Genomic DNA, 25,303 nt, shown 5'->3' with positions numbered 1-25,303 from the left:
TGAGGGGAAACGGCGGAAACGCATAGGCGAAAGTTCCCGTCCATTGCATCTGTAGAGCATTCCCCCAAGAATTCCTCCGAGGAACTTTTTGCACTTCCGGTTGTCTTCTGTCGCAAACAGATCCAGTTTTGGAGCGCCCCACAACTTGAAGACCAGCTTCAAATTGGGCGTTGTTTAATTCCCATTCGTGACACTGGTAATTGGTTCTGTTTAGAGAATCTGCCCAATCGTTGTCCACGCCCAGGACATGCTTTATCTGTAATGTTATGTGGTGATGAATTATCCATCTCCAAATCTCCTAGGCCTGTTCCGATAGAGTGAGAGACCTGGTGCCCCCTTGCTCTGCAAGGTGGAAAACATTGTTGTGGTATTGTCTGTTCTCACTAGAATGGAGGATCCCTGGATTCTGGGAAGAAAGGCCTGCAGTCCCAGAAACACTGCCGTCAGTTCCAAAAGATTGATGTGTGAACGTGTTTCTTGAATGGACCATTGTCTGTGAATTTGCACCTCCAGAAGAAGAGCCTCCCAACCATCCATTGAGACGTCTGTCGTCATAATATAATGAGGTTGAACTAGTTGGAACGAAAGTCCCAGAGAAATATTGATTTTCTTCTCCCACCATGACAGAGACTGTTTTATTGTCTGAGAGAGGGAGATGACATCCTCGAATGAACTGTGTATCTGCACCCACTGCATGTCCAACTACTCCTGCAGAGGCCTCATGTGCAGCCGACATTTGGAATCAACGGGATGCATGATGACAGCATCCCCAGTAAGGATTTGAATACTCTCACAGAAGTGAACTCTTTGACGTCTAGAAGGGATGCTAAGCGCATTATCTTGATCTTCCGTTCCGAAGTGGGATACGCCTTCATTAGTCTTGGGTCTAGAAGTGATCCTAGGAACACACGCTTCTGGTTCGGACCCAAATGTGACTTCTCCACACTAAGCTGTAACCCCAGAGACTTGAAGAGCCAGTGACAGGCATTCCTAGATTTTCTGGCACAGTGAAATCTCGCCCCCTTTACCAGCCAGTCGTCCAAGTAGGGGTAAACTTGGTGTCCCGGTCATCTCAGAAAGGCCGCTACTGGAAGCATGCATTTCATAAAGACTCTGGGAGCTGAGCCAAGGCCGAATGGAAAAACTCTGAACTGGTAATGAACCCCAGCCACCTCAAATCTCAGGAATTGGCGATGCTCTGAATGAATGGGGATGTGAAAGTATGCTTCCAAGAGATCGAGGGGCGCTAGAAAATCTCTCTTGTTTATTAATAAGAGAATCTCTTGGAGAGATAACATTCTGAAGGACTGCTTTTTGATGCATTTGTTTAACTGCCTTAGGTCCATGACTTGCCTCCATTTTCTGCATTTTTTCTTAAGAAGAACCTGGAATAAAAACCTTTCCCTCGTTGCCCCAAAGGCACTCTTTCTATCGCCCCTTTCTTTAGTAGCGTTGAAATCTCTTGCCTCAACCAGGACAAATGATGGTGAAATTTCCTTGGAGGCGGAGTTGGAGGGGGTTTGTGGACAAACTAAGATTGTATTTGTGATGAAACATTCAACGCAATCCCAAAGGATTAAACGTATCTTGAAGAAACGATGGGAGATGATAGCTAATGAGCCAGATTTCACTAATCTGTTTAGAAATTTTCCAATCGTAGCACACACACGTGCTAAAAACATCAGGGAGATACTGAAGAACCCGAGACCAACGCAAGGAATGACCTATAAAGGGATGAGAAAATGTTTCAACTGTGGTCAATGCAATAACGTTACAGTAGGAAAAACGTTTCATCATCCATGCACAGGCAAAGACATAGCGCTTAAACATAATGCTGATTGTAACACCACAGGAGTGATCTATGCGATCACATGTCCATGCAGTTTAACTTATGTGGGAAGAACGTCGCGAAAAATAAAAACGCGTATCATTGAGCACAAGAGCACCATTCGCAATAAGTCATCTACTTCCAGCTTAGCAACGCACTGGACCAGGTCCAATCACACAATTCCACAAATAAGATTCACAGTATTAGAAGTAGTTGAGAAACACACAGGTAAAGATCACAATACAGCATTAGCCCGACGAGAAACATTTTGGATCAAAAAATTGGGGACCATGACACCGGGTGGGCTCAATGATCAGTATGAGATGTTATGTTTCCTTTAAAAAACAGTGACATTATGTAACATGGTTGGGTAGCATGTTTACCTCTTATGATAACCCCTGGTAATTGATGTGAATGTTTCATGTACTGAACACCTAGAGTAAACACTTTGTAATGCATGATACCATTGTTCTACACCTACTTACCATTTTGTGCAGAGTGTTTTTGTATTTTAGGATCCTCAACCTTGATTGATCGATAGTTGCTTATCAAACGGGAGATTAAAATCTCCTGGTATAACAGTTGAGACTATGCATGTAACAACAGTAGAGAATGACGCATGTTGATAACCAATTTTTTGATGGTGTTTACAAGACCAATAATTGATCACCTCTTAATGATTGTGAGAAATAGCCATTATTGTAAATATGATATTAATGCCCTTTTGTACAGGATTAACTACAATTTCTTTGCTCGTAATTTGACACTGACGGTGCCCCAAATATAGATATTTGGCCACGATTAGATGAACATAGGATTTTGAAGTCGTATGGTTTAAATAATTTTTTGCACATCTTAATGGTACAAATGATGATGCACGCATTACAATGGGTCACATTGTTTGTTGAACACTTTTATTTTTACACTGGGTTCAAAGGGAAGCGCACGTTAATGTGCTCTCCTCGTTACTCGTTTAGTCCCATCTCTAGCTCCATGAGAGCTGAAGCTTTTAGGTTGCTGACTGTAGAAACCGGTGACGGACCGGACGTAGACGCCGACACTCGTTCCAGGGCTGCAGGCACGCCATCACGCGACCGTTAGGTAATTACTGTTTGAGTATGCCAGAGTCGTTTATTGACCCTACTCAATCGTGATAACGCGCACACTAACCTGATTTTTGCGGACCTGTTGGTTTGCAGTTGGTTCAGACGGCTCTTTGGAGGCATCCCCTTTAAGACGCAGACATATGAATAACAGCAGAGAGGGTAAACCACCAGTATTGGGGTAAGCGTTTTTGAGGTTAATGCATTGAACATTTCTTACTGAATGGTGATTTAGGCAGTAACAATAATATTCAATTCGTTTCTGGCCATTTGCAGAATACGACTGACGTGGATAGCGTTTTACTTATTTTTCGAACTAGACGGGCATGGTGAGTGGTCTGATGACCGTTTATACATCAAATTAATGGGAACCGGTTGGAGTTTAGACACTTGTGGTGCACGTGGGGAGTTACTCGGGTGTTCGTTAAGACAACACACTGATGGTTCAGGTTTGGGAGTTTTGTTTACTCACACTTATTTTTAATCTTTTGAACACTGGTATTGGACCATGAGCCTTAGATTGTGGTTTGGTGTTGGTCGTTTGTTTAGCATATGATGTCATTTCAGACGCACGGAGAAATTGTAGTTAAACCTAAATTGTAAACATGTACATTACGAGAGTATAGATTGTGATATCATATTACATTACTTTTGTAGTGCCCTGACAAGGAACTGACGCACATGTCATCGGAATGAATATTACTTTCAAGATTAAGTTATATGCCCCTGAAGAAGGGTCAAAGTGACCCGAAATGCATTGGGAATTTTCTTTGTTAACTTATTGTTTCAATGTTATGTACAGTGCGGAACTTACCACTGTTTGTCTTTTGGTTTGTATATTGAGTACAGCTTGAATAACTTGTACTGAACAATAGTAAATAAATTTTTGAAACACATGCGGAAATGTATGGAATAATGTAATTTATCTTTTATAATGACTTGGGACCATTGATGTGGAAGTTGATTTACATGCTTTGAAACCTAAGGGACTAAGGGTGAGCTCCCGGACAGACCTGGTTGCTGCCAGGCCTCTACAGGGCTAGTTTTCAGAGAGTTGTGGGCACAACTCATCACCGGGTTGCTCCTAAAAATAGTTTTAATAAATGAGCACACACGTGTAATTGGTTGACTAAAGGAGTGCAGGTCAGTCTCAATACAGTGCAGTTTAGATACGGCCCATTCCACGACCAGCACCCATTAAACTTATAAGATTATGGCTTCTTTTAGAGAGATATCCAACCTCACATTGAATCAGGCTGAAACTAAAGTTTATGGAACAGAAGAAGCAGCAGACATTTATGCATTGATCGAACAGGTCCGTACGTTCAGTACATCGAAGGGCACCACTTCACAAATGTTGAAGCAACTGGAATACACCATGCGTAAGGAGGTGAATCAACGTTTACATGCGACAACATTGATAGAATATCATAAGGTTAAGAGAATCCCTAGAGGATTACGCATAGCGCTGAAACCGATGCTGTTCAAATTCAATAAGACATTTATGATTAAGTGGCAGGCCATTTTAAATAAATGTTCATTGGACTTAATTCTCTTGATAATAGAGGAACTCTCACAAATATTAAAAGATTTGCAGGAAGATATATACAAGCTCCAACAGGATCTCGCAAAGAATATACCAACTGAGGATTGGACGAAGATACTTGAAGACATCAACACAAGGTTGGATGTGCATGCGAAGGAGGTACATGATCGTAAAATTCGAAAATTCCGAAGGGATACAATCGATTATAAACTTGATGAAGTTTATACGTGGGCGGAAGCCTACGCACAGAAGAGATACACTAGCAGACCGACCCCAAGACAAACGTCTTCTGAAGAGAGTGTAGTACAGGAGGATGAACTTTCATTGCAAAGAGCACCAGTTCATATCCAAATGAGCACTGATCAAGCAGTAACAAGTGCGGCTGGTCCATCAAAGAGTACTCAACCGTCTTTTTTAGCAGAAGGCCAATCATCCATACACCCGCCAGACCTACCGGCAGAAACAAGACCAGACGTACACGGAGGGGACAAAACAACAAAAAAACCAGTGGAAGGCGGACGACCACAACGCACGGGAACGAAGAAACTAACCTAGTGGTAAACATATCTAAACGGGAATTAACGCAAGAAGAGACACGAATCTTGAACAAGGGTACATCATTTGTACCAACCTACGTTTCAAATGGATTAGAGACTGAAATTGCTCTATTCAAGTTTTTGCGCAAACTACGGTTAAAATGGTTCTTTTCCTCAACCACCACTGATGGCAGTGGACGCCCAATTGACAAATTCAGACCAAAGAGCAAATTCATGTCTCCTATCTCACATAAGATATTAGATAATTTCGAGATATTAGTAAAAAAAGACTTGGAAGCCATTAGGTACGAACTTCCTAAAAAACAGAACTTGTCGAAAAGTGAAAAACGGACACTCAATAAATTGAAACAGGACACCACGATAACGTTTCAACCTGCGGATAAAGGAGGTGCCCTCGTAATGATGGACACATCACTCTACGATCAAAAAGTTAATGACCATGTAAAAGACACCGAGACATATATTCAACTGGATTGTGACCCCACAGATGAACTTTCCAAACTTCTAAATGAGATTATCTTGAAAGCGGAAAATTCTGGCATCATCACTACTAAGACGGGCAAATATTTGAGAACCGATTTTCCACAAGTGCCACATATTTATATGTTGCCCAAAATTCACAAGAGCATTCTTGACCCACCGTTTAGACCCATCGTGGCAGGATGTGGATCTATTCATGAACCTATTGGACACTTTGTTGATTACTATTTACAACCACTGGTACAATCTTGGACAACATATTTGAAAGATACTACTGATTGTTTAGTTAAACTTTCAGAAGTGAATGATTCGATTGATGACACCACCATTTTATGCACCATTGACGTGGTGGCACTCTATACATCGATAGCACACACAGAGGGCCTAGAAGCCATTGAATGGAGACTGCTACAATCCGACTTAGATCAACCATTATGTGTTTTTTTACTGGAGCTTCTACATTTTTCCTTATTTCACAGCTACTTCAGTTGGAAATCACAATATTTTTTACAAAAAACAGGTACATCCATGGGCTTTTCTGGGGCCCCAGCTTACGCTAACACCTTTATGGCACAATTCGAACAACAATTCATCCTATCCAACAGAGGGTGGACAGACCATTTGATTCTATTTTTGCGATTTATTGATGATATCCTGGTGATTTGGCGTGGCAGCAGAGATGAGCTGGAAAACAGGATCAGGGAACTTAATGAATGTAACCCCCGAATCAAGTTCACACACAACATCCAAGAAAACAAGATACAGTTCCTCGATATAGAGATTCGTAAAACAGCACAAGGGATATCTACCACCGTGCATCGCAAACCTACAGATGTGAACAATGCGTTACATTACACCAGTGCACATCCTTTGAATTTGAAGAACCACCTACCCACATCTCAATTCATACGCATCAAAAGAATAACATCTGATCAAACAGAATGTGATAAACTGTTCGAAGAACAAACAGAAAGGTACACAGAGAGAGGTTACCCGATAATCATACTTCAGGATGCTTCCCTAAAAGTTTCGAAGATGGATCGGAAGAATCTTTTACAAAAGACAGAAAAATCGCCAAATGACAGAATTGTATTTGTGATGAAACATTCAACGCAATCCCAAAGGATTAAACGTATCTTGAAGAAACGATGGGAGATGATAGCTAATGAGCCAGATTTCACTAATCTGTTTAGAAATTTTCCAATTGTAGCACACACACGTGCTAAAAACATCAGGGAGATACTGAAGAACCCGAGACCAACGCAAGGAATGACCTATAAAGGGATGAGAAAATGTTTCAACTGTGGTCAATGCAATAACGTTACAGTAGGAAAAACGTTTCATCATCCATGCACAGGCAAAGACATAGCGCTTAAACATAATGCTGATTGTAACACCACAGGAGTGATCTATGCGATCACATGTCCATGCAGTTTAACTTATGTGGGAAGAACGTCGCGAAAAATAAAAACGCGTATCATTGAGCACAAGAGCACCATTCGCAATAAGTCATCTACTTCCAGCTTAGCAACGCACTGGACCAGGTCCAATCACACAATTCCACAAATAAGATTCACAGTATTAGAAGTAGTTGAGAAACACACAGGTAAAGATCACAATACAGCATTAGCCCGACGAGAAACATTTTGGATCAAAAAATTGGGGACCATGACACCGGGTGGGCTCAATGATCAGTATGAGATGTTATGTTTCCTTTAAAAAACAGTGACATTATGTAACATGGTTGGGTAGCATGTTTACCTCTTATGATAACCCCTGGTAATTGATGTGAATGTTTCATGTACTGAACACCTAGAGTAAACACTTTGTAATGCATGATACCATTGTTCTACACCTACTTACCATTTTGTGCAGAGTGTTTTTGTATTTTAGGATCCTCAACCTTGATTGATCGATAGTTGCTTATCAAACGGGAGATTAAAATCTCCTGGTATAACAGTTGAGACTATGCATGTAACAACAGTAGAGAATGACGCATGTTGATAACCAATTTTTTGATGGTGTTTACAAGACCAATAATTGATCACCTCTTAATGATTGTGAGAAATAGCCATTATTGTAAATATGATATTAATGCCCTTTTGTACAGGATTAACTACAATTTCTTTGCTCGTAATTTGACACTGACGGTGCCCCAAATATAGATATTTGGCCACGATTAGATGAACATAGGATTTTGAAGTCGTATGGTTTAAATAATTTTTTGCACATCTTAATGGTACAAATGATGATGCACGCATTACAATGGGTCACATTGTTTGTTGAACACTTTTATTTTTACACTGGGTTCACAGGGAAGCGCACGTTAATGTGCTCTCCTCGTTACTCGTTTAGTCCCATCTCTAGCTCCATGAGAGCTGAAGCTTTTAGGTTGCTGACTGTAGAAACCGGTGACGGACCGGACGTAGACGCCGACACTCGTTCCAGGGCTGCAGGCACGCCATCACGCGACCGTTAGGTAATTACTGTTTGAGTATGCCAGAGTCGTTTATTGACCCTACTCAATCGTGATAACGCGCACACTAACCTGATTTTTGCGGACCTGTTGGTTTGCAGTTGGTTCAGACGGCTCTTTGGAGGCATCCCCTTTAAGACGCAGACATATGAATAACAGCAGAGAGGGTGAACCGCCAGTATTGGGGTAAGCGTTTTTGAGGTTAATGCATTGAACATTTCTTACTGAATGGTGATTTAGGCAGTAACAATAATATTCAATTCGTTTCTGGCCATTTGCAGAATACGACTGACGTGGATAGCGTTTTACTTATTTTTCGAACTAGACGGGCATGGTGAGTGGTCTGATGACCGTTTATACATCAAATTAATGGGAACCGGTTGGAGTTTAGACACTTGTGGTGCACGTGGGGAGTTACTCGGGTGTTCGTTAAGACAACACACTGATGGTTCAGGTTTGGGAGTTTTGTTTACTCACACTTATTTTTAATCTTTTGAACACTGGTATTGGACCATGAGCCTTAGATTGTGGTTTGGTGTTGGTCGTTTGTTTAGCATATGATGTCATTTCAGACGCACGGAGAAATTGTAGTTAAACCTAAATTGTAAACATGTACATTACGAGAGTATAGATTGTGATATCATATTACATTACTTTTGTAGTGCCCTGACAAGGAACTGACGCACATGTCATCGGAATGAATATTACTTTCAAGATTAAGTTATATGCCCCTGAAGAAGGGTCAAAGTGACCCGAAATGCATTGGGAATTTTCTTTGTTAACTTATTGTTTCAATGTTATGTACAGTGCGGAACTTACCACTGTTTGTCTTTTGGTTTGTATATTGAGTACAGCTTTAATAACTTGTACTGAACAATAGTAAATAAATTTTTGAAACACATGCGGAAATGTATGGAATAATGTAATTTATCTTTTATAATGACTTGGGACCATTGATGTGGAAGTTGATTTACATGCTTTGAAACCTAAGGGACTAAGGGTGAGCTCCCGGACAGACCTGGTTGCTGCCAGGCCTCTACAGGGCTAGTTTTCAGAGAGTTGTGGGCACAACTCATCACCGGGTTGCTCCTAAAAATAGTTTTAATAAATGAGCACACACGTGTAATTGGTTGACTAAAGGAGTGCAGGTCAGTCTCAATACAGTGCAAACTAAGATGTGGCCATGTTGGATGATGTCCAGCACCCATTTGTCTCTCGTGATGGTTTGCCATTGATGCAGAAATGGAAAAAGGTGATGAGACCTTAGACGATGAGAATGAACTGAGATGACTGGAGGATAGATGTCACTGCCGTCTTGATGAATCGTGCAGCTTTCTTCGACCTGCAGGCTTACGTCTAATGGATTGTTGGTTGTAAGATGTGTTGGAAGAACAAAATTGCTGTTGCTGTCCTCTATATTGTGATCTGTAGGCTTGTTGACCATATGGCTGATATCTGTAGGACTCATAAGATGGTCTCTGCTGAAATTGACCTCTGCTTCCTCGAAAGGACTGGAATCGCCTTTGCTGTAGCGTGCCCACTGAGCGTGCAGTTTGGGTATCCTTTTTAATGCCCTATAACTCTTCATCTACATGCTTTTCGAAAAGATTTTCCCATGGAAGAGCATGTCTAGCACCTTGGATTGGACCTCAGGGCGGAAAGACTTCGACCTCAACCAGCCTCGATTGCACAGGACTGCCGTACCAGCCATTTGCCTAAAGGCAATGGAAGATGAATCCATTGCGGAGTCAATCACCTCCGAAGATGCTCTAGCACCTTCCTGCAAGAGGTCCTTTGCTTCTTTCTTCTTATCCTCCAGGAGGAATTTGAGAAGAGGAGACAGTCTGACCATAATTGGCGGTCACCTTCCCAAAATTGCTAACGCTTTAGAGGCCGTAATGGCGGTAGCTGCCATGGTCTCAAAACGTTTGCCGATACTGTCCAGGCGTTTGCCTTCCCTATCAGGCGGTAATGTATAAGGAGATTGCGGGTTCCTGGAACGCCCCTGTGCAGCCTGCATTATAACTGAATCCGGACGAGGATGGCCAATTAAACAAGCTAGAGCCGAATCTGGTGCCTTGTATTTCTTCTCCATCCTCGGTAACACAGCCCGGACGGAGGCTGGATTCTTCATTATCTTCAGTCCCTCACTCCAAATATGATCGACAATCGGGATGGATCGGACTGATTTCTTTGCAGCGTCCTTAAAATCAAAGAAAGCATTCGTTTGCACCACAGGTAGAGGCAAATCAAACCTCTTGGATGCTCTCAAGCACTCCATGGAACACCCCTATGTCTCCCGTGGGTGAAATAGCTGGAGAAGGCGACGGAGAAGATGGAGCCACATAACCATCCCACTCTTGGCCAAGAAGGTCTGTATCTTGTGTGAGCTCGCCCTCCTCGGGCTGCTTATCTGGACCACTTTCTATGTACTCATCCGGGTTGGTAATACATCGAGGAGCCTGCTTTTCTGCCTGAACAGGCGGCGGCGGAGTAACCAAAGTCGGAAGCGGAGCAACTTCAATACTCGGACAACCAGGTGTCAAAGGAACTGGAGCATAAGAGTCTGGAAATCTCTTCTAGTAATCGTTAACCATATGTCTGAGATCCTTGACTAGGGAGACTGGGACCAGCATGGAATCTCTCTGAATCTCCTGAAACTCTTCATAAGCCTCGTAGGGATAGTGCTCCTGAAAAGAGTTGTAATGCTGAACTTGGGAGCGTCCTGTAAAAGAATAATCCCCTTCCATATACTCAGATTGTGCTTGTGCTTCCTCTTCCTCATCCTCATCAGTGTCCTTGACAATTGACTCAGAGTTGTGAAGGACTAAAGGCGGGACCAAAGAGACTGTCATCCCCGGATTCCTCCCTAACCAGGAGGTGAGAAGGGAGTAAAGGCAAGACTTTGGGTAAATGTGAAATTCCTGCTGACTTTGGTACCAGATGCAAGCTTCTAGAAACCTGTGCATGATCAGTCGACGACGTCGTCGACGATGGGAGACGCCTGATAGTGATCGCTGTCAATATTGGCCGAGGAGGTGATTTGAACACTGTCGACGGAGCGCGCGTCGACTGGGCTGTCCCCGCTCCTGTCGACAGCGGCGATGTTCCCGTCAACGAAGTCATAGACGCAATCATCGACGTCGTGACTGTCATCGAAGCCATCGACTATGCCATCGACGAAGTGGTGGTCACTACAGAAGTAGGAGATTTAGAAGAATATCTCTACGACTGACCCGTCAACGGTATTTTCTTCCTCAAAGAAGCCTATTTGAGAGGTGTGACAGGCAGAGAAACAGCAGACAACTTCTTTAGGCCTGGCTCTTTAGGCTTAGAAGCGGTTTTCTCGGTAGAGGAGAATTTTTCTGCCTTTAACTTCTTCACATCAGCCTTTAATGAGATAGAGCCCTCACTTTTACGCTTCCTCTTAACAGAAGATGGCCCAGGGCTCTCTTCAATATCAGACCCAGAATCCGATTTTGATTTCTTCTTCTGGAACCATAACAATAACCTGGCTTCTCTATTTTTCAAAGTTTTGGCAGAGAAGGTTCTACAGTATTTACAGTCTTTAGCCTTATGTTTAGGATAAAGGCAATAAAGGCAATCCTTGTGGGGATCTTCAGAAAAAAACCTTGCTTTTCCACAGGATCTACAGGACCTGAAAAGCCTCTTCCTAGAAACCTCAGACATCTTTACGTAAAGAAGGTTGAAAACAATACCTTGAGGTGAATTCAAACAAGGTCAAAAGTTGAACACTGGAAACCTGCGCAGAGCTCAGGGAGGCTCCCTTACACACGACGTGCGGTTAGTAAATCGGAGGTCGGATGGCTGACTGGGGAGCGGAGGTCTATGGCTGGTCTGTGATTGGTCGAAGTTTGAACCTACATAAGAAGGCTGACGACTGCCAATGTTTGTCTCTCCTTCTGGATGTTTATGTAATTCTATGGTGGCACTTTTCTAATTATCACAAGACTCCCACCATTACGACAGGGAAGATACAAGCATGTGAATTTGATCAAGATTCAATACTGGAGAATTATAACTAACTTCATTACCTTGGTGTCAGGGGCACAGCAGCCATTGTCATTATGTGTTCCTCAAGTAGACAATCAAAATTGACAATGCCTTTCTTTACATTACTGCTGGCAATCATGTCGGATGCACAGAGATGATCACAGCTTGAATATGGTTGCCAGTAATGTTATCTTGTCTGAAGTGGTCACTACTATAACACTAATAATGTTAGTAGCTCAGGATCATTTTCACTGTGCAGAAGTAGCTCATATTACTAAAAAAGGTTGGAGACCACTGGGCTATATAGTACAAGGGCCTGGAATTTAAATGCCACTAGTAAACTGCAGCCCTAATTGTGCCATCCACTACAGCGGTAGTGCAAACATGGCTTCAGACCTACTATTGTAGCCTGACCGTTGCAGTTTAAATACTGCAACTCTAACAGTCTTAATAAACCCTCTTGCCAGGCCAAAACCTCCGATATCAATGTCACTCCTATGTAGGCCTTGTTGGTCACAAGGAAGAGTGCATGGGATTTAGAACAGGTAGAAATGTAATGTGATGTGTACATGTTGTGGTAGTGACAAACATCCAAATGCTATTTTTCCACTGTGGCAGGCCTACCTGTCCTGTGTAGAAAACAAGAGGACAAATGAGAATTCCTAATATTGTATCTATGGAATGGGACTAGCTAAAATATCTAAACAACTACTTGGGGGAGGGGAGAGACAGTTGCCAAGCAAGATGGTTTCTGCTTTGACACTTGCAAAATCCTGAACCAGATTTGTGTTGCCCACCTGCTCCCATTAATTTGCTGTGGGTACTCGTGCGGCCACTGGTGAGGTCAATTTCGGCATGGAGGACCTCATAACAATAGCCGGATAAACAATGGCTTTCCAGAGGCGTGAAAGGTAGAGTGGTGCCTAGAGGCATTTTGCAGCTGAGAGGTGAACAGGCCTACTGGCGGCAGCCTAATCAGACCACAAGACTGGAGGAGGCAGCACCAGTAAGCCCAGTAGAGCGGGCAGCGTAAGTAGTGCATCAGGTCATGAGGGGCATTGTGACCGGGCACGGCTGCGATCTGTGGCCGGAGCCTCAGGCCACCCCCGAGCTGAGGGGGTGCGTCAGACTTATTTCAAATAACGCCTGCAAAACATCAATATCTCAGCTCCTTTCAACTAAACTCAAATCCAATCGGCAGGGGTGCCCCCTGGTTTCATCCCCAAAACATGCAACATCACTGAATTTACTAGGCCCAAAAACACTCAACTGACAAGTTACTTACCTTCAGTAATGCCTTATCTGGTAGACAAGATCTAACTGCAGATTCCTTACCTTAGAACTTCCAGGTGTCAAGTTGGATCCAGAAGATTTTTGATATCAGTACTCCTGCACACCTATAAGATGGCGTCGGATGACTACGCGTGATGTCATAGGTGTCTGGTTCATCATCGTTGTGCCGTCCACGTCGTCTATAAAGGCGCCACCTCGACGCACTGATGTCTATACTTTTCACGACTTTCCACTCCAGAAGCCAAGAGCCATGACTTGTTATAAAACAACTATGGCCCTGAAGGGCAACAGCTCTGACTCTACACTGATCCACAGTGCAGGGAGGATAGGTGGACCGGTAAGGCAACTGCGGCTAGATCATGTCTCGACGAGAAAAGGCGTTACCGAAGGTAAGTAACTTGTCCATCTGATAGAGACATCTAGCCGCAGATACCTTACCTTAGAACAGACACCCAAGCAATACCATCCCCGGAGGAGGGGCCGCGGAAAAGTGTTAGACCAGAAAGTCCTGTAGGACCAAATGGCCGAAAAGACCTTCCCTATGGACCAGATTATCCAGGCAGTAATGTTTGGCAAACGTGTGCAAGGATGCCCATGTAGCCGCCTGGCAGATGTCAAGGACTGTAACACCACGCTGAAGAGGTGTGGTGGCTGCCTTAGACCTGGTTGAATGAGCTCTAAGGCGTTCAGGAGGCTGTGTCTTTGCCAAAGCGTAACACATTTTGAGGCAGAGGATAATCCAACATGAGATGGTCCCCTTCTGCACAGCACAGCATTTCTTCGCTCCAACGTACCCTACAAAGAGTTGGTAATCCACCCGGAACTCTATAGCGCGATCAAGGCAGAATGATAATGCTCTTTTTGGGTCCAGACGGTGGAAACGCTCTTCTTCCTTAAAAAGATGCAGAGGGGCATAGAAGGTGGGCAAGGTGACAGACTGGCCTAGATGGAAAGGTGTCACCACCTTGGGCAAAAAAGACTACTTTGCCCAGAAAGACAGTCAGGTAAGGGGCTGAGAAGAAAGAGCCTGCAAATCGCTCACCCTCCTGGCAGAAGTTATTGCCACTAAGAAGGATGTTTTGATAGTAAGGAGCCGGAGGGGGCAGTTGTGCCGTGGCTCGAAAGGTGCCCAAATCAAATAGGTGAGGATCAAGTTAAAGTCCCACTGGGGCATGGTAAAAGGAGAGGGGGGAGGAACAAATAAGTAAGCCCCTCAAGAATATCTGCACATTGGGGATTTAAAAAGTAATGGTTGATCTGGCAACTGCAGAAAAGCAGAAAGGTTCGAAAGGTAATCCTTCAGAGTGCCCAGAGTTGAGACCTGCTGGGCCAAAGAGAATAAAAAGAGGAATATCAGAAAGGGAGGCAGACAGGGACTCAACAGACCTTTCTGTACAATATTTACAAAATCTTAGCCATTGGCAGGCGTATACCGACTTGGTGGAGGTATGTCTGGCTGCCAGAATAACCTCACAGACATCAGGAGGAAGGTCAAAAGCTGTCAACTGCCACCACTCACTCTCCACCCAAGTCAGTGGAGGTTGGACAGGTTCGGGTGGAGGACCCTTCCCTGGTGCTGCAACAGAAGATCCTCCCGAAGGGGCAGCCTGATCGGAGGATCGTTGCTCATCTGCAGAAGCTTGGGATACCAAACTCTCTGTGCCCAGTCAGGAGCCACAAGAATGACTTAGGCCCGGTCGTTCCTGATCTTCTTGAGCACTCTGGACAGGAGTGGTAAGGGTGGAAAGGAAAGAGGAAGACATGTGCTGCAAATGGTTCCAACGAAGGCTCTCCCCACTGTTGAAAAAGACCTTGATCCACCTCCGGTTGGAAACGCTACTCCTGATCTGCTAAGCACTGAGGCTAAATTTGTCCACACTGGCGTCCAGGGAACCGGCTAAGTATTGAACCAAGGATATGCCTTGTTGTTCCAGCCATGTCCAGAGACACAGTGTCTCTTGACCGAGGGTCCACAACCACACCCTACTTTGCTTGTTGCAGTACCACCTGGTGGTGGTTTTGTCCATGAACACTCAACTAGTCGCCCCTTGAGGGATGGTAAAAAGTCTTTCAGTGCCAATCGGATCACACAAAGCTCCACAAGTTGATCTGGATTCCGGCTTCCGCCAGAGACCAGAGTCCACTGAGATCCACCTCCACCAGATGGCCACCCATTCTCAGAAATGATGCATTAAACACCACTGTGAGATCTGGTTGGGGGGATGGAGAAAAGACTGCCTCTGACCCAATCGCGGTTTTTCAGCCACCATTACAGATCTTTCTTAGTGCCCTCTGATATCTGAACCAGGTCGGTGAGATTCCCCTTATGCAGCGCCCATTGGAACTTCAGGTCACACTGCAGAGCCCACTTATGCCATCTGCATGATCCACCAGCAGGATCCAGGAGGCCATGAGGCCCAGCAGTCTCAGAGTCAGTCTCACCGAGATCCAGGATAGATACTGAAATATGGGTATCATAGCCTGAATATCCTGGACTCGCCGCTCGGGAGGATAGGCCGGAAATGCACCGTGTCTAGAAAGGCTCAGATGAAGGGGAGAGAGGGTGTCAGGTGTGACTTTGGCATGTTTATAGTGAACCCCAGCTAATACAGGAGGTTTGGCGCAGTCTGGAGGTGGGAAACAACTGCTTGGGATGAGCCCCGCTTCAACAACCAGTCTGAGATAGGGGAAGACTGGAACCCCTGATCTCCGCAAATAGCCTGCCACCACCGCCATCAAGTGAGGCCCGAAGGGGCGCACTGTAAGTTAAAAGTGCTGTGGCCCACTGTAAACCAAAGGTAGCGACGATGGGAAGGAAGGGGATATGGAAATAGGTATCCTTTAAGTCCAACGCTAACATCCAGTCTCCCGGGTCCAGGGCAGACAGGACCTGAGCAAGAGTGAGCACTTAAACTTTTCTCTTCTGAGGAAGTAGTTGAGGGCTCCGACGTCTAGGATAGGATGAAGGCCTCCATCCATCTTTGGAACGAGAAAATAGCAGGTATAGCAACCACAGCCTATTTCTGGCCCAGGAACTCTCCGGAGCTCTCTTGGCCAAGAGAGTTTGGACTTCCTCGTGATGTACGAACAAATGATCCTTCATCAGTTGATCATAAGTTGGAGACATGGAAGGAGCGGACTATTTGCAAAACCCACCTGTCCGAGGTGATATCCCGCCAGTGGTGGAGGTGATGGTGTATCCTGCCACCAACTGGACACCCATGATCTGGGAGAATCAGACTAGGAAGGATGGAGGCGGGGTGTTTGTGACCCGACCTGACTTCTGACCGGTGAACCACGCCCATGGCCACACAGAGGTTGCGGAACTTGCGCAGTCCTCTGGCTGGGGTTGGGCTGGCGTGGTTGGAAGCCCCTTCCATAGCCACGAAAGGAGCAAAAGACGGACCCAGGCCGGGATGATAGTGAGAGGCCCAAGGACTTGTCCGTAGCCCACGGCTCTTTAAAGCTCTCATACTCTGCGTACGCCTGGTGATGAGCCATCAAAGGGCATGTCCCTAAGTCAGACATGCAAGGCGTGGTGCCTATCGGCCACCCTGAGAATATCGCTCTGCCCAGAGAGTCTGTAATGTATATGCCACAGCAATTGCTGCTTCTCTCCCATTTGTAACAGCCTGGGAAAGGACAGCCCAGGCCTCCTCCAGGACTTGTGGTAGCGAACGGGAGTAATAGCTCAAGAGGCATGCAGTGTTTACAGATTGCAATGCTAGGCTGGTGGAGGAAAACATTTTCTTACCACAGCTGTCCAGCCTTTTGGATGTGGAAGGGAACGCGCCATGGGACATAGAAGCTTGAACCACCAAGCTCTCTGGGGTTGAGTGGCTGGAGAGGAAAGCTTGGTCGCCCGGAGCAGGGCGATGGGGACAGGCGGTAGTTCCGTTCACAGGAGCCCCTGTGCTGGGCTTGGACCAGGTGCCCTCTAGAACATTTGTTAAGGCCTTGCTGAATGGCAGCAAGGGTTCCGAGGTGGAGACATCAGACTGTAGGATCTCTGTCAAGACAATGGTCTTGACCAAAACTGTAGAAAGCTGCAGGTCCAAGACCCCCGCAGCCCTACGCACCACCATTCCAAATGAATCCCCTCCTCCGTAGCCAGGTTAGGAGGAGACAGCATGCCAGGCTCTGGGGAGGCGTTGAGAAGCGGGATTTCTAAGGGATCCTGCTGCCCCTCCCAATCCTCATCTAATCCTAGCCCTTCAGAATAAGGCACATCCTAGCCCTTCAGAATAAGGCACAGGATACGACACATAACCCAATGGCTCAGTCGACGCCGGACTCTGTGTCTGTGGATGCCCAGTCGGCTCGGTCTCGTTTGTAATGATGGGGGAAGCACCGCCGCTATGCGAAGTCGAGGGTCTTGGCGTCGGGGAACGTCAAGGAGGTACAACTGGCACCGGCCAGGAACCGATTAAAGAGGCGTCCGATGCACTAGAGTCGGTGGCGCAGAACCCACGGAATCTCCTTTCGATGAGCCTGCGGGGTCTGAAGGCACGCCGGCAAGGCCAGGCCGTCCAAATATGGAACGCATGGCATCATAAAAAGATTTTAACTGGGCGGGGTTCGCTCACTGCCCCAGAAAGGGAGAGAAACGCGAAGCCAAACTAGGCAAATGCTCCTCAGAGCGGGCCTTCAGCACTGCGACTCCTCAGTCTTGTCAGTTGAAGGACAGTGCGAAGTCAAAGCATGCTTCTACTACTTATGTTTCTTGTGATACTTCTTACCTGATCGACAACTTCGAGTAGGAGGAAGGAGATTTTGATCCCTCCAGAGCAGTGCTCAGACCATCCTCTTGACCGAGAACGAGTTCTTAAGGGAGATCTCAGAGGTGCCGGACTCGGCCGCAAGCAGCTTTAGGGAACACTCCCTCAAAGTTATAGGCGCCATGGGCCGGCATTCAGAGCATGACTTCGGGTCTTCGCCGGGCTCCAGGCACCAAAGACATACTAGACTGGGGTCTGTAACCTACTTGGCGAAATGACAGGCGCCGCAGGTTTGAACCCCCGAGGCCTTCTCACTAGACATCTTATACACCAAAAAACATCAACAAAAAGTTGAAAAAAGTCTGCCAAAAAGTAAGGGGGAGTAGCTCTCTTCAACAGATCTGCGCTGGCTGGAACGGAAAGAAAAGTACGGACGTTAGCGCGCAGAGGTGGCACCTATATAGACAACGCGAACGTCAGGACGACAAACCCTACGCCTACAAAGTCACGTGGAATTGACAGACACCACCTATTGGCGAGCAGGGTTACTGTTATCAAAATCTTCTGGATCTAGCCAGACGGCTGGAAGTTCTAAGGTTAAGGAATCTGCGGCTAGAAGTCTTTATCAGACAGCAAGTACAAATAGATGGAGTAATTGACATAAGCATTACTAAAGTTGAGTTTATCTAGGCTATTGGGTAAATAGAAAACACATCCCTTGTTGACAGGCAATGAGGAAATGAGAAAACTCACAGACCTAGCATCTAGAAGTTATCTATAAAACAACGAACCCCTGGAAAATAACCATATTGTGGGTTGGATAAATGCTATTCACGGTGAATGAACTTCAACAAAGTTGTTTACAAAAAAAAAAAGCAGTGATACCAAAGGACGTCAGTAGTTGCAATTTCATATTTCCTATTCATTGCAATAAAGGGTGAAATGATGTAGATAAGTGTATTTCTTTTAATCGTATACTTCCATCAGGTGTGGCCTTTAGTCTTTTATTTCAAGTCTTTTTATTGCCAAAAAAGCAATAAAAGCTAAAGGCAAAGGTGTCCAGATGAAGGCTTTAGTTGAATTAATAATTTAGCATACCGGGTGATTCACAAATGGTACTTTGAGTTCTAAAGGCATGTGCTATGAAGCGTACCCATACACATTAAGAACAATATCTGATGGCAAAAATCATCAAAAGACAGTCACAAAGTTTGAGATTAGATACGTTTTTTTTATATTTTGCTACACACTGGGAGAATTAAGGTTTAGTGTTCTGGAATAAAAATAATAGCATATGGTGCACATGGGCAACTGCTCCCCACTGATCTACAAAAGCATACAAAAGCACCCAGCCCTACTATTTATGATTTTCTCTCATCAGTCCTTTCTCCTTCCTGAGATATGCCCAGACCCCATTTACAAGTGACCTTTACATAATCAAAGAGTCCTGATGTGCACCAGAGAGCCTGGTTCTCCCTTCCTCCAGTGTGTGTTCCACCCAGCTCTCATGAAAGTAGCAATCCATTCATCTGTGGGGCTCCTCCACATACAAATGCCATTCCAAGGCCCAGGGTTTCCAATATGGAACCCACAGGCCTCCATGTATCCGGCAGCCACTGAGAACAACATTACCCGCTTTCAAGAACTGTGCGGCAACCTCGCCAACTACTTCCACAACAAGATCTCAGCCATCTACGAAAACTTCATACATCAACCCTCCGCTGCAGACAGCATCGACCAGCTCCCATCGAAGAACAAAACTCCGAACACCTCCTCACCCACTGGGAACTCCTCACCACGCAAGACACCATCTCCATCATAAACTCCGTGCACTCGGGGTCACCCACAGACCCATGCCCCCACCATGTATTCAACCTCGGAAGCAAGATAATACGAGACAAGCTCAGGAAGGTCCTGAACATCTCCTTCATAGCGGTTCCCTTCCCTGATAACTGGAGACTCCCCCTTAAGAAACCATCCGCTGACCCCACTGATTTAAAGAACTACCGGCCCATCTCGCTGTTCTCCTACCCCACAAAAGTCCTCAAGAAAGCAATCAACCAGCACATCACCCAGCACCTGGAAGATCACAACCTCCAGACACCCTCGCAATCTGGTTTGCAGACTGACCACAGCGCCGAGCAGTCTTGACAGCCATGGACGACATGAGAGCCCTCCTAGACCGCAAAGAAACAGCAGCCCTCATCCTCCTGGACCTGTCAGCCGTGTTTGGCACCGTCTCCCACCACAACCTGATCAACAGACTTTATCACATTAGGATTCAAGTAAACACCCTCAATTGGATCCCCTCATAGCTCACCGGCAGAACCAAAAAGGTCTGTCTCCCTCTGTTCACCTGCCAGCTCAAGAGGATCATCTGTGGGGTCCCCCAGGGTTCATCCCTCAGCCAGACCCTCTTCAACATCTGGCCACTGGCCAACACCGTCAGATCACACTGACTCAACATTATCTGCTACACCAACAACGCACAGCTCATCCCGTCTCTATCCAAAGACCCTTCCAATGCCAAAGCCAATTTCCAAAGATGCATGATGAATGTTGCAGACTGGATGAAGGATAAATGCCTCAAACTTAACATGGACAAGATGGAAGTCCTCATCTTTGGGAACACCACCCAACATGGAACCACTTATGGTGGCCAGAGGTGCTCGGTACACCCCACACTCCAACAGACCACACCCGCAACCTCGGGATCATCCTAGACGTCAAACTATCAATGAATAAACAAGTCAGCGCAGATTCTTCAGCCTGCATCCTCAGGCTCCGCGAGGTCTTCAGGTGGGTACCGATAAGCACCAGAAGGACCGTCACACAGGCCCTCATTACCAGCAGGCTGGACGAAGAAAACACGTTTTGCGTGGTGATCACTGCACACCTAATGAAGAAACTCCAAACAATACAGAACTCAGCGGCAAGACTCTTACTCGACCTCCCAAGAAGGACCCACATCACAACCCATCTCAGGAGGCTGCACTGGTTCCCCATTCAGAAGAGATGCCAGTTCAAGCTGCTGCCCCACGCCTACAAGATTCTGCACAACGGAGGACCAGCATACGGTTATATGATGTTACAACGCATTCCGTTGCAACGCATGCCTTTTCCACGCATGCGTTACAACAGAATGCCATTACCACGCATATGGGTTACCACGAAAATGCCTTTACCACGCATAGTTTAACTTCGTTTTTCGTTGTTTAACTATGCATGATATTGGCATTTTCATGTTAAACCGACAGCATGATTGATTATTTAGTTCAAATCTACATATTTTTTTTTAATTATGCCCAACCTAATAAATTAATATAATTAAAAAATATACTTACATTTTATTTCGACGGTATTCTTCTTCTAACTCTTTAAGTAGTCCTTTCTCTATTTTTGATGCAGTACGTAGACGCACATACGTAATCACGTCTGTTAGGGAGGCACTTTCCATGAAGGACAGAGGCACAGAAGAGCGTGTTTAGGTACGTTTTCTTTCTTTTTTTTTTAAAACCCTCTCGGTTTTGGGGGGGGGGGCTTTTTTTTCCGACCTTTAACTCACATTCCTTTACAACGTATTTCGTAGTAAAGGAATGCGTGGTAAAGGTTATAGTGGTAACCACTCATGCATTGTAAAGCACGCGTGGTTAGTGCATTCGTGGAAACGGCTTCGTTGTAGTGGCTGTTTCCCCCAGCATACATCAACACACACCTAACCTTCCACCAACCATCTAGACTCCCTCCTCCAATCAACCTCCTTCTCCATCGCAGACACCCCACGTATGCACCGAGCCTACAGCGGAGGACACTCCAACTTGCACCTGGCAGCCAAAGCCTGGAACAACCTCCCCCTGCACCTCAGGACCGCACTATCACTAACAATTCAGACAAGATGTAAAGACCTGGCTGTTTGAGTAACCACCCCCACACAGCAGCAAGCAGCCCCAGTGCCCCCAGACTCTCACGGGTGATTTGTCTCGCACAAATGACCGATTGATTGTACCACTCGCAGGTACACATACATCACAGCACAGATATTCAAACAAACTTGTGCTGCGCTACATACCAACATAATGTAGGTCAAAGGTGAGTTAAGCACACAGCAGCTGAACTTTACATGAGTGGGTATAGGAGGCTGGCTCAGTATATGGTGCACACTTAAGTAAATCACCTTACACTAATCCAGACAACCCTTATGGTGATTTTTAGTGGTCTTAGACAACCTTAGAAAGCTCTCTAAGTGGTAGTTGTGGAGACCAGCCTTCAGCCTTATCTTGGAGTGTCAAGCAGCTTGTTTCACCAGATCTAATCATGTTGTGTAGGTTAAACAAAAAAGAACCACACAGTGTGGATAAAAAAGTTCTATTTATTACACAACACTCACTAACTCATAGGTATATCTCCTACCCGGAGATATCAACACAAATACACAATAATACTGCAATTGCAAATAGGTAAGTAAGCACAATACACAGTGGTCTCCAGGGGGAGACCAAAACATATGCTTAAAAAGTGGAATGCAAACTGCAACCGAAGTCGTGACTTGGACCAGGATACCCAGAGGAGCTGGGGACAGAAGGATCCACCCGAGGTAAGTACCCAGGAACCCCACGGAGGCTGTGTGCAGAGTGGAAACACAGCCGCGTAGTCTATAGAAGTCAACGGGAAAGTCGCAGTTGCAGTTTTGAAGAGGAAGGACCTACTCAGTGGACCCTGAAGAATTACTGTTTAAGACAGAAGGCTGGAGAGTCACCCCACCCGTGGATACCCCAGGAACCAGGATACCTATACCAGGGAAGCCGGGTGCATAGGTGCGAAGTGACGTCGGAAACTGCTGAAGACCACAATGGAGGACTTCAGAAAAGATTCCGCTAACGAAGACTGTGCAAGAGTCTGATGGAATTCAAGATTTGATTCCTGAAGTGAAGAGCCTGTATGCAGAGGGGACAGAGTCTATGACACTTGGAGGCAACCAGGAGGCATGGAAGAGCAATGCCCACTGATGTTGGAAGGTGCAGGAGTGATGACAGTGACCTTGTCGCTGCAGCTATGAGGACCAGTGCCTGCAGATGTAGGGGAGTGACTCCTTCACTCCAAGGGAGACTACTTCAGGTGTCCTTTATGCCCACAGGTCTGCAAAAGATCCTGGAAGAAGCACAGACACAGACAATGAAGAAGACTTGCAGAAGAGCGAGACCAGGAGCAGCAGGAGTCTTCCTTGATGCGGTCTCCAGGCGAAGTCCAGGTGTCTAGACGGTCGAAAAGTGACGTGGTTTCAGGCTTGAGTCTTGTCCTACAACAAATCTGAAGAACCACCCACAGGTAAGCCCTTAAGTATCCCAGAGAAAGTGTGGACGACTCCGGGTTACCTCCCAGAGGAGGGGTTTGACAGAGGGGAGGTTACTCTCATGTCCTTTGTCCAGCTTCGCGCCAGAGCGGGAGCCAAGGGCTCCTTGATCTGGCTCAAACCGGAGTGCCAACATGAAAGATACAAGCGCACTCCCGGTGTAAGACGACGATATTTACTCCATTTTATCAACGTTCAAAATCTTTTGGCGTGCAACTCGATGCGGTCTGTCCGGGGACCACATGGGTGAATACTTAGCAAGGAATTGAAGCGGGTAAGCCTCGAACTTGAGTGCACTGCAATTGCCTAAATGGCATATTTCAAAAATCCACATATGTAATCAAATTTCAGTCCTTTTATTACGAATATATCCAACTCATTCCTCAGTTGTACTGGTTACATGGTAAACCGGAGTAGGCAAGGAGGGCACCAAATGTGCCCTTCAAAGCGGTCTGGTGGCGCTGGCAAGCACCCCCACCCCAGCCCAATACACTATGTCCTGTCTGGGAGGTGGTTACACCTCTCTGTGACAGGAACTCAATTGTTCTACCTTCCCCTGCTGGAGCTCAGCTCAGCAGCAGGAGGGCAGAATCGTGTGTGGGGTCAACAGCAGCACTAGCTTTCTAGCAGACCCTGGAAGGCTGTTACCGGGAGCACTGGGTTCCCCCCAGTGCATGTAATCATACCTCCAACACTGGTAACCGTGTTGGGAGTATGATTCCAATATGTTTGATACCAAGTATGCCCAGGTTCGGCACAGCCACTATATTGTTAGCCATCGCGTAATGACGGCTGGCCACTATATGTATAAAAATGGCTGACCGCACTTACAAAGCCTGGATAATCAACTCTAGGGTTTGTAGGGGTGTCCTACTCATGCAGGGACACCCACGACCTTATAATCCTTCAGGATTGGAAGGCCTGCCTTAGGGGTGACTTATAGGTTTTAAGTGTAGTGGCCTCAGATATGAGGAAACGTACATCAGTCGTAAGTGGTGCTAGCACCAACATATAGAGGCTGCAATGGCAGGCATGTATTCATAATTTAAGTGATCTCTCATGGGTGGCACAATACATGCTGCAGCCCATGGGAGACCCATGGTGTACCTAGGCCCTGGCTACCTTAGTACCATGTACGAGGGGTTTATAGGACTACACCAGTAGCCAATTGTGGGGGTACAAAAGTACTTAACGTCAATTTAGAGAGGAAGCACAATGACTAGGGTCCTGATTAGCAGGATCCCAGTCAGACTAGTCAAAAAACATACTGAAACCAGCAAAAAGTGGGGGTAACCATAAAAGCAGACCCTACTTTCCTACAGTGGGTAAGTAGGCCCCCCCCTTCAATGATAGGTTCAGACTACTGATAATTATTAAAACACGGTACGCAGCCACCATCACAATTTGTGCACCCCTCCAGGTCCAACAAGACCACAATCCGCGAGACTGGCCTAGGTTGTGAAGCACATGCAGGATCTGTGTTCGCCCAGGACTAAAAATCTGCAACAGGAATCCAAATATTGTTGCAGCTGTGGTACTCAAGGTGGGGAGCATGTCCATCACGCTGCAAGGGACTTGTACATTTTAGCAAATCAAAAGGTTTAACACCAGACATAAGAGGAGGCACTGAGGGGACTCTGGCATGCAGGGGTCTGGTAACTTCAGCACCAAAGGATCACTGCTGTCCGGGAAGGATGCTGAATGCGCAGGCACTAAAAAGAATTAATAGTAAATGAGGGCACCCAGAATGGATAAATTAAATTTTTCATCTGAACTTGTAATTTTTCTTATGAAGTACGCCATTAAACACCACAGCAATCCCTTCATCCCTCAGCTCACCCCCCCCCCCCCCCCCAACAGATTTCCAACGTTGACAGTTTAGGAGGTGCAGGTAGGAGCCAGCTGGCAATGGGGCTACACTGTCACAGATGACTACTA

At 45.8% G+C, this 25,303-nt stretch overlaps 1 protein-coding gene across 2 annotated transcripts in view; it reads right to left on the bottom strand.

Moving 5' to 3' along the window:
- FAM120A (family with sequence similarity 120 member A) overlaps nucleotides 1–25,303 on the bottom strand; it is a 401,275-nt gene that overhangs the window by 293,707 nt on the left and 82,265 nt on the right. The gene's annotated exons all lie outside the window — the stretch shown is intronic.

Source organism: Lissotriton helveticus, chromosome 9 (genome assembly GCF_964261635.1).
Source record: "Lissotriton helveticus chromosome 9, aLisHel1.1, whole genome shotgun sequence".
In the NCBI taxonomy this organism is placed as follows: domain Eukaryota; kingdom Metazoa; phylum Chordata; class Amphibia; order Caudata; family Salamandridae; genus Lissotriton; species Lissotriton helveticus.
The sequence above is the reverse complement of the archived record's forward strand: the minus strand, read 5'-3'. Positions and strand labels throughout refer to the sequence as shown.